Source organism: Musca domestica, unplaced genomic scaffold (genome assembly GCF_030504385.1).
Source record: "Musca domestica strain aabys unplaced genomic scaffold, Musca_domestica.polishedcontigs.V.1.1 14, whole genome shotgun sequence".
NCBI lineage: Eukaryota > Metazoa > Arthropoda > Insecta > Diptera > Muscidae > Musca > Musca domestica.
The window spans coordinates 13282368-13290443 of record NW_026712192.1 but is presented as its reverse complement, the minus strand read 5'-3'; positions in this window follow the sequence as shown (position 1 = coordinate 13290443).

Genomic DNA, 8076 nt, shown 5'->3' with positions numbered 1-8076 from the left:
ACTTTTTGGAGAATTCACAAGTACAGGAAAGACGCACTTCTGACTATTTCGTTAACGCTGATTCCGTTGAAGAATATAGTCAAATGTCTGTATCTCATATAGATGCGTTTCAGTCAAAAACCAATAAATGTTAATCTTTTTTTAAATGTTAATCTTTTGCCACTTCTGAGAGATTATAGGTCTTTGGGAAATATTGGTTCCAGATCTAGGAAGACCATCTACCAATAAATTGGAAATGAGCAACTAATTTGCTAAGTTGCTATTATTCGAAAATTAGAGAACGGAACCTGATGGTTTTCTTTTATTATTTGTCACAATATCTTTGGAATTCCTTCGAGTGTCTCGCCTATATAAACTGTATCGTTTATTATAGTGTTGTAGGGTATTCAACGATCGGCCCCGCTCGACTGTAGCCTTTGCTTACTTGTTTATTGTTACACTTTTGCATTCTAAGTTGATATCTAGTCGATATCGAAAGAAATATTTTACATCAATCAAGTCCTCAATAGATTTCCAAAGCTCTATCTCAAGTTTTGCCAAACAAAATTTTAAAATATTGTGATCTTTTTTGTAAGTGTTCAAATCTATATAAAAGCCTCAAAAAGTTTGACCTATGACCCGAAACTGTTTGTGGATATAATTTACAAACTGAGTACTAAGGAATTCACTTGGATTTTTCACATATCGTTGGATAATAACATTTGTAGATAATAAAACAAACAATTAACAAACTGAACAAATTTTTCAAAAAAAAATCTGTCGAAAAATACATATCAAATGAAATCGTTATATGGGGCTACACGAAAACGAGATCCTGCATTAGTAATTTTTGTCACAGGCTGTAGTAACGGTTCCGAAGTTCAAATACGAAATTTGAAACAATTCCGGTGAATAATGTCGCAAAAATCATAAAAATACCGCATATATGGGGGCATTGGACGCCATACTAAAACGTAGACCCATATTGCCCATTCTCTATACCAAAAGTCCTGCAGAACAAACACACATCTGATTGAAATTTGATCAACCTACTTAATTTCATTCAGAAGCTAGAATGACTTCCGCAGACGGACAGACAGAACGTCGCTAAATCGACATAGAATTTTAAAATTTACACAGGGTGAGATAAAAAACTGCAACAAATTGAAACGCCATAATTTTTACATTTTTGTTTTTTTATACCCTCAGCCATATGGCTACAGAGGGTATATACCATTTGATACGACCAAAACGTGCCTAGTCGAAATAACGGTTTTAGACCCTAGGTCTCTTTGGACCAAATCCGTTTCAGAACATTTGGAGTCGATCTAGCGATGTCCGTCCGTCCGTCCGTCTGTCTGTCTGGCTGGCTGGTACGCACGATAACTCTCGAAGGGAGTATCCGATTTGGTCCAAATTGGCCACAACGTAATATTTTTGTCAAACTTAGATCGAGTTCAGAGATGGGCAATATCGGTCCACTCCTTCTGGTACCTCCCCCACAAAAGGTCGAAATTTTCAAAAAATATATTTTTTGCACAGGAAGAGAAAGGATAATCCGATTTTGCTCCAACTTTGCAAATCCTAATATTTGCGTCAGTACTATGTCTGGTGTGAAAATGAACAACATCGGCCCACTCCTTCTGGTACCTCCCCCACAAAGGGTCAAAATTTTAAATAATTACAACTCTCATAAAGTGTGATGTAAGAGTCCGATTGTCTTCAAATTTCACACATCCCAATATTTATATTAACCCAAGGTCTGGTGTTAAGATGAACAATATCGACCCACTCCTTCTGGTACCTCCCCACAATTTTTTTTGCACAGAAAGAGAAAGGCTAATCCGAATTTGCTCCGACTTTGCGAATCCTAATATTTGCGTCAGTGCTAGGACAGGTGTGAAAATGGACAATATCGGTCCACTCCATCAAGTACCTCCCCCACAAAATATTGAAATTTTGAGTACCCATGAAGCTCATAAATCGCCAAATTAACATCCGATTCCATTTAGACTTGGCACATCTGTCGAAATATTTATATCATATTTTGGGTCCGATAGGAAATGGGCAATATTGGCCCATTCCTTCGGGATCTGCTCCATAGAGGGTCAAACGTTTGAATAACCTTAACACTAGTCAAAATATATTTAGATAATCGAACATAGGCTGAGGGTATATCTCTGGCGGCAATACCGACTGAAACATTTTAACTTGTTTAAATTTCATTAAATGAAAGCAAAAATGTCGGAAATAGCATCAAATTTTAGAATAAGTTTAGATTTGTTCGAATTGCCCACCTTTGGCACGAAGTATGGCCTTCAAACAGCCAATGAAACCGCCACACGCTTCCCGAATGTTGCATCTTCTTGCGAAGCGCTTGCACGAGGTGATCGACACTTTGGTATTTTTTAGTGCCAACCAGACACAATAGTCCAGCGGATTGGTATCCGGAGATTTTGGTAGTAATTGTGCACTGGAAATGACGCGAGGAACCTCATTTTGTAACCATTTTTGGGTGGCGCGTGCTGAGTGCGATGGTGCTGGAATGTCCAAGGACTGCGGCTAAAATGTTTTCGAGCCCAAGGCTTCCAGAATATGTTCGCGAAAATATTCGGCATTTATTCTGATTAATACGAGCGGAGAGCGACTATCGGCTGTTATGGCGGCCCACACCATCAACATGGCTGGCGATTGATTTCTGGTGGCCAAACGAAGGTGCACATTTTCAGCTGACCTCTTTGGCAAGTAAACACAATCATTTTGTTTGTCTTCTACTGCTGGACAACGAATGTTTTCGTCTTCGTATAGCCCCCATATAACGGTACCTCCCGATATTCGGTATTTTAATGACTTTAGCTACATTATTTACCGGAATTGTTTCAAATTTGGTATATGAAGTTCGAAAGAGATACTACAACCTAAGACAAAAAATTGTCTGTGCAGGTCCACGTCTTCGTATAGCCCCCATATTACGGTACCTCCCGGAATTGTTTCAATTTACGTATTTAGAATTCCTAATGGGATCTACAGTCTGTGACAGAAAATTGTCTATGCAGGTCCAGGTCTTCGTATAGGCCCCATATATCAGTACCTCCCTATATTTGGTATTATGACGAATTTAGGTACAATACCCACAGAAATTGTTTGGGATGTCGTACTTGAAGTTCGTAATGGACGTTACCGCCTGTGACAGAAAATTGTCTATGCAGGTCACGGTCTTCGCACAGCTCTGATATAGCGATACCTTCCTGTATACGATATTTTGATGATTATTTCAAGTTCTAGAATTTGAATATGGTAACGGCTTATGACAAACAATGCCTATGTAGGTCCACGTCGTAAAGACCCCAATAAAACGGCTATATTCGGTATTTGTAAAATTTTAACAGAATTTTTTAAGGATTTCGAAATTTGTTCCAAATGATGGAGGGTATTTAAAGTTCGCCTCGGCCGAACTTACTGCTTTGTAACATGTTTTTTTTTTTGACATAGCTCAGATTGATTGAACAATTAAAAATAATTTATATAAGTTCATCCCCATTCACGTTACTTGTAAATGTTACAGGCATTTCACAGTAGATTTAAAAGCAAAAAGTGTAGATATTAATTACTTATCTGCTTCATTCATCAAATTATTTTGCACGCCTACAACATTTAGTTCCCTCCTCAGTTTTAAATTAGTTTGAAAGCAAAAAAGTGTAGATTTAATTAATTAAAATAATTTCGTAGATAATTCTTTCATTGAATTTCGAATTTTATTTACGCCCTCTTCGTTTCCTGCTGTTATTTATCTCTTGTGCGTATCTTAGCCACAGCAACCTAAGAACACTTGCTGTGCGTATTCAAATTCATTTTGTTTAGTTTTTTTTTCTTCTTTCAATCTTTGATGTTACATTTGAACAACAAACGTGTATTAAGGTTCGACATATCTGCCACAATAGTCCAGACTGACATTCAACGGAATTTTTCGCTTGATTTCCACATTTTCATTAATGATGACACACTGGCCAAACAAAGTCGGCATTGTTGTTCCGCCTTCATCATCGCAGAGTGAGGGTGTTGTTCCCGACTTTTGTTTTGTTTCAGTTTTGAAAACCTCTGATTGTGTGAAAATTTTAATGAATTTTTATTGTTTCACTTGTGGAGCGTTGCTCGGCGTGACGCCTTTACGCTCAGGAAACTCTATTCGTTTTGGTTAGGCGGAACTCGTTTTTTTTTTCTTTTTTGTTGGGAAGAAATTTTTTAAACTCAACGATTTAAGTTAACTGAAGCACACATCTTCTCATAGAATAGATTAGATTCGGAAATGTTCAGACCGCCTGCAATTAATAATGGCCGAACAAAAAAGGGCAAAATTTAATTATTTGTTATTTTTCAAAATATGACAAATTTAATTTCATTAATTCACGGTGGTGCCTATTCCGCTGAGCTGATGATCATAAACAGACCGTTACATGAACCCACGCTACTTAGATTTTATCAAAAAATATATTGACTATCATATTGTATGGTTAGTGCCATTTGTAATCAGCTGAGGAAATATGAGAAATAAAACCTAATGAAAACGCTCACTGTCAGGCACTCCCACAGGTGGTCGTCACATCTGTGGTTTCTTCATAAATGAGTCATTGCCGTTTTTGGTAAAAGAATTAAAAAGGCTACATGAAGGCCCTAAAATGTTTGATCACACAACCCAAAACTCTTTTGGAGTTTTCATCTAAAAGCTGAACTATATTAAATCTACGACCCATATTGAATGTTCCACATCTAAATATTAAAAAAAATTGCAGCAAAATTGGAAAAAGTGTTAAAATTGGTATTTTAAGGTACGTAGTACATTTTTTTTCTCGAAACTGAATTTTTTGATATGTGAATCTATTTAAGTAAATGAGCGATATGCACCAAAGGTCTTCCAATGAGGCACATACCGACTCCCGTGTTGCTTATCATCCTGACACCAGCATATTCACCCCTACAACGTCATCCCCCAATATTCGGTATTTTGATAAATGTAGCCAAATTTTCATTCAAACTGTCTGAAAATCCCCAAAAGGATTTCCTTCTGAGTACTTTACCACCTGGAAGATTATTGTCTATATAGGCCCACCATATCATATATCCCCCATATAATGGTACCTCCCTATATTCGATATTTTGATTTTAGCCACATTTTTCAATGGAATTGTCTTAAAATCCACACTAGAAATTCTTTTCAAGCACTTTACTCCGTGGAAGAGAAATGTTTATGTAGGTCCATCGGAGTTGTTTCAAATTTCGTACCTAGAACTCGTAATGGATACTATAGTCCATGACATAAAATTGCGTACGCAGGCCCACATCTTCGTATAAAACCCAATATAAAATCTATATTCGGTATTTTTGAGATTTTAACAGAATATTTAGCAGATGTTATTTTTTTTTTAAATTTCCAAATAGGTCTCAAATGGTGGAGGGTATTCAAGGTTCGGCCCGGCCAAACTTACTGCATTTTTACTTGTTAGCACTCAAATTGCACAATTTCTTCAGTTTGACAAACATTTTTGGAAATATCATCAAATATTAAAATATGTTTAGATTTGTTCGGATTGGTCACTCTTGGCACGAGTTATGACCTTCAAACGGCCAATGAAACCGTCATACACTGCCCGAATTTGGTATTTAATGAACAGATAGTATTTGAAATCTGAAATTCGGTATTGTTCTAAGTAGTAGTAAGAAATGTGTACAAGGTGAGATGAAAAACTGCAACCAACTTCAGACTGCTGTCATTTTCAAGCCACTCGTCCGACAGATGTTAAAATAATTCCAGTGACAGCTCATTATATTGTTTACAAGCGTACAAAAGCATTTTGGTGAGTATTTTCCAGAAAAAAGTTATTCGTGATGGAATTCAAGCGTGATAGTGTGATTTCTTTATATTTGGTTGGAAAATCACAAGTGGCTATCGTTAGATCACTTCAGCATTTAAATGTTAGTAAATCTTTTGTGTCTCGTACAATTACTCATTACCATGACGTCAGGGAAGTGGACGGAAGAAAACAGCAACATCAACGACTTGAATGAAACCCGCGTCGCAGTGGCCGAAAAATGGTTCGTGAGCTGAACATACTCCATTCCATTCGGCAAATATTGAAAAATAAGCTTGGGGTAAAGCCATAAGAATTCCAAAAAGTGAAGGAACTTACAACGCAACGCAAAGAAAATAGACTCAAAATAGCAAAAAAGTTGCCTCGCTTGGCCGAGAGTGGTGAACTGCCGAATTTGGTTTTCTCCGATGAGAAAACATTCGTTGCCCAGCAGTTTGTAAACAAACATAATGATCGTGTTTACTTGTCAAAGAGGTCAGCTGAAAATGTGCACCATCGTTTGGCTACCAGAACTCAAGCCCGCCATAACAGCCGATGGTCGGCCTCGGCTCGTATTATTCGACCGTGGCCTCAAAATAAATGCCAAATATTATCGCGAAAATATTCTGGAGGGTGTATTAAACATTTTGGCCGCAGACCTTGGACATTCCAACTCAGACTCAGCACCATCGCACTCAGCACGCACCACCCAAGCATGGTTACAAAATGAGGTTCCTCACTTCATTTCCAGCGCACAATGGCCACCAAAATCTCCGAATACCAATCCGTTGGACTTTTTTGTCTGGAGTATTTTGGAAAGCAAGGTTGACACTAAAAAATACCAAAGTGTTGATCACCTCAAGCAAGCGCTTCACTGGGAATGGGCCAAAATACAGCAGAGCAACATTCGGGCAGTGTGTGACGGTTTCATTGGCCGTTTGGAGGCCATAATTTGTGCCAAAGTTGACCAATTCGAAAAAATCTAAACTTATTCTAAAATTTGATGCTATTTCCGACATTTTTTGCTTTCATTCAATAAAATTTAAAAAAATGTAAAAATTATGGCGTTTGACTATATTGCAGTTTTTTTTATTTCACCCTGTATATTTCTTAACATAATTCTTCGCGAAGTGATATCATACTCTCTAAAGCAATGTAATTTGGTAGGAAAGGTAAAAATAACTCAGTTAAATTTGGCGAAAATTCTCTTTGAGTCAAATATTGTTCATAGTTGGTATGATCTACTTCACATAAATTCCCAATATAAATTTTTTTTGTTACGGGAGCTCTACTAAATATGCATAGTGGTGTTGGGTATCATATAGTCAGTCCCGCCCGAGTTTTGACTTTTCCTTACTGGTTTTAGAATTAGTTTCTTGGTTGGAAAAATTTTAATGAAAATCTTCTGATAATCTGCTATTTTAAATGTATGCTGTTTCATGTGAATCTTCAGGTCCTAATCAAGGGAAGGGTACTTACGTATGATGTTCTACATTGAATTTCAATCCTTTCCACAAAATTTGAAATTATTCCTCACACAACTCTCACCTTCTCCCAAATGTTGCCAAATGACATCATGTTTTATTTTCATTTTTGGCAAACGTCTTAAACAATTTGCAAATAACTACTGGGTCATTATTAACTTGAATTTGCTTCATTTAAACGAAAGAAAAAAATGTTTATTTATTTTAATGGACGAAATGCCAACAATTACTGCAGAACGCCCTTAATTAAGCTCTGGCAAGAATTTAACGAAACAAAAAAGACTCACAAAGGAGATCCAAAATTCATTCGTTCGGGGGTAACTCAATCGCTCTTCAACAAAAGGGCAACATGCAACATTGCTATTGTATGTTGTCTTAGTTGGTCCAATTGTTCATGTCGCAGAAGGAGAGTTCGCTCGCATGCAAGTCCAACTTTCCACATTGTCTGTTTCGCCGATTCCTCCACAGAAAACGAATCTCCTCCTGTCAAACGGTGACATCTGACTGATTTAATATTGACCCCCATCTCCGGCGATCGGCCAGACACTCAGTCAGAATGCACTGTCAGTTTGCAATTGTTGCTTGTTGTTGGCCGGCTGTTGCTTCCCCATTGTTATTGTTCCTCCTCCCTGGGTTTTTGAATTTGCTTTCACAGCGACCTTTGTCGAAATTATCATCTTGTTTGGTGGCCGGGTGCTCTGGAAAACAGCATTTGTGAAATGTTCATTTAACGCCGCAGGTGATTTGTGAACAAATTACGTGTACCA